The sequence below is a fragment of the Bison bison genome, unplaced genomic scaffold (genome assembly GCF_000754665.1).
Source record: "Bison bison bison isolate TAMUID 2011002044 unplaced genomic scaffold, Bison_UMD1.0 scf7180017864361, whole genome shotgun sequence".
NCBI lineage: Eukaryota > Metazoa > Chordata > Mammalia > Artiodactyla > Bovidae > Bison > Bison bison.
The window spans coordinates 420,558-423,371 of NW_011494933.1; positions in this window are offsets into that span (position 1 = coordinate 420,558).

A 2,814-nucleotide genomic window follows, 5' to 3' on the forward strand; every position below is an offset into this window, starting at 1 on the left:
GGCATCACCGACTCAATGGACATGAGTTTGAGTAAACTCTGGGAGTTGGTGATGGACAGAGAGGCCTGGTGTGCTGCAGCGCATGGGGTCAGAAAGAGTTGAACACAACTGAGCAACTGAACTGATGACCTGGTAGGCTCTCTATGTGTCTTATATTTATCTGTATCATCTTCATCTTTCTCATGTTCCCCCTTCTGCTTCAATCTTCCCTTCAGGTTTAAATGTCTCTTGAAGAATAGAAACAATAACTTGATTTCCTTTGATCTGTCCTCACAAAACAAGCAAAATGCCTTATATATATAAGATGCTTAATGGACATCTGTTGAGTGGATGGATGGGTGGATGGATGGGTGGATGGATGTATGTACAGGTAGATGGATGGGTGGATAGATGGATGGGATGGGTGGATGGATGGATGGATGGATGGGGATGGGTGGATGGATGGATAGATGGATGAATAGGTGGATGGGTGGATGGATAGATGGAGAGGTGGATGGATGGATGGGTGGATGAGTGGATAGTTGGATGGATGGGTGGATGGATGGATGGACAGGTGGGTGGATGGGTGGATGGACAGATGGGTGGATGGGTGGATGGATGGATGATGGATGGGTGGATGGGTGCTGGCTGGCTGGATGGATAGATGGATGAACAGGGGGATGGATGGATGGATGGGGTGGGTGGATAGATGGATGGATGGATGGGGATGCGTGGGTGGATAGATATGTGTGGAAGGATGGATGGGTGAATGGGTGGATGGGTGGATGGATGGATGGATGGGTGGATGGATGTATAGTCAAATGTTCTTGAGCAGATGCTTTGCATTTGCTTCTTGAAGTCCATAGAGCAAAGTGGGACAGGATAGGAGAGCAAAGGTTGGAGAGTTGGGATCTGTGTGGGGACAACAAACAGATGTAAAAGATCAGAAAGAAGAGTTGGCAGAACCTAAAAAGAAGTTGCATTTCAAGAAATAAGGAAAGAGAGTAAAGACAGCTAGACCGCCTACTTGATGTGCAAATAGCAAATGTTGTTTTATATTTTAAAAGTGTGAAATTAAAGTTTAACCCCAAATGACACAGAATGATATCGCTCCTGACATCACCTTAAATAAGTCATCCCAGCTTGTTTGGCTCTGTCTCTGATAGGCCTGGTGCAGACATTTTTAATGATCTAGATGGCATCTGGTTATCAAAGCAAAGACTTTCTGCTAAGTCATCTTAAAGTCCAACTTAACTTGCACAACATGTTGTCTTATAATTAAATTAAAATTGCAGGATGTTGGATTAGAGGGATCTTCCTTCAAGCAGACCCAAGGTTAGTGAGAGAGTATGACCTGTCCAGGATAGAATTTCTTCACCCAAAAACACACAGAACATTTCACTGGATTAATTTGCAACTCACTGGGAGATTCGGGGTCCAATTTGCTAAAAGATTTTCTGTTTCCATTTTTCTTTTCAAGTCAGGTCAGTATGCATTTATTCAGCTCTGTTATTGAAAATGAAATGAAAAGTATTACTGAGTCCAAAGAATAAATAAAAGAGCAGATAAAATGCAAGGAAAAGAAGAAAAGTAATGAATGAATAAGTAAGTTCATTCATGAATAAAGAATTTATGAATAGATAAATTTATTCTATTCATGAATAGATAAATTCCTTCATCCTACAAATGAACTTACAGAGCTCTTATTTGTACCAGGCACTGGGCAAGGTAAGTTCTGTGCAATAGAGAAATATATGCCATGGGTTCTGTCCCCAGGAGTGAAGGATTTGGTTTATTTTTTATAAATAAAATTCCCATTGGATAGTTTAAAAAAAAAAGAAAAAGTGATTTTGAGGCGGGGGTATGGGGGAAAGGAGAACTGATAAGGCATTTCCTTGATAAAGAGGAAACACTTTCTTAAAGATAGAAAAGAATGAGTGATATCATAGGGGGAAAATGTGCAGAAAGGAAGTAGACACAGCGTTAATGATCTTAACCAGATCATTAACGTAACTGGTGAGGTGCTTTTCTGAGGATGAATGTGGCTATGGTGGGATTGGGATCTGGGGGAGTGAAGATGATTCAGAACACTTCTTGTGTTGAATTTAATAGGTGCATGAAAAAATTCCATAGCTGAGATGGAAAGAATCTAACAAAATGACTCCTAGAACATGTCTGAACCAAACCAGGAATAAGAATTACATACACTCTGTGGTGTGTATGTGTTAGATTCTAAGCCTCCAATTTCTGTAGTCCAGCGTTTCACAACCAAGGCATTATTGACATCTTGGGCCAGATAATTTTTTGCTGGGTATGGAGGGCTGCCCTGTGTGTTGTAGGGTGTTTGGCTGCATTCTGGCCTCTGTGCACTAGATGCTGATAGCAAATCACCCCCTTACCCACACCACAACAATCAAAAGTGTTCCCAAACATTGTCAAATGTCCCCTGGCAGCAAAACTACCCTTGGTTGAGAATCACTGCCCTGGCTCCATGAGATCAACAGAGGCTCTGCTGATTCCTTGGTTCTCAGCAGTAGTCCTCTCTCTGGGCAAAGGCTCTATTCTCAGCTTCTTGTCCTTCTCTGGAATCTTGACACTTCCTTATCCTAACTGGTTCAGCACTTCTGTTGCCTTTAAAAATGTATTATCATTAATAAATTTGAAATTGTTGATATCTTCAGGTGATTTCTTCTATTTTAACCATACTATTTTTAATTATGAAAACCCTCAACAGTTACTAAGGTACCTTGTCAGAGAAGAATAATGCTAAATTGAGAGTATTTTCCATTTGAATTGCATTATATTGAAACATAGTAATACTTCAGCCAAAATATT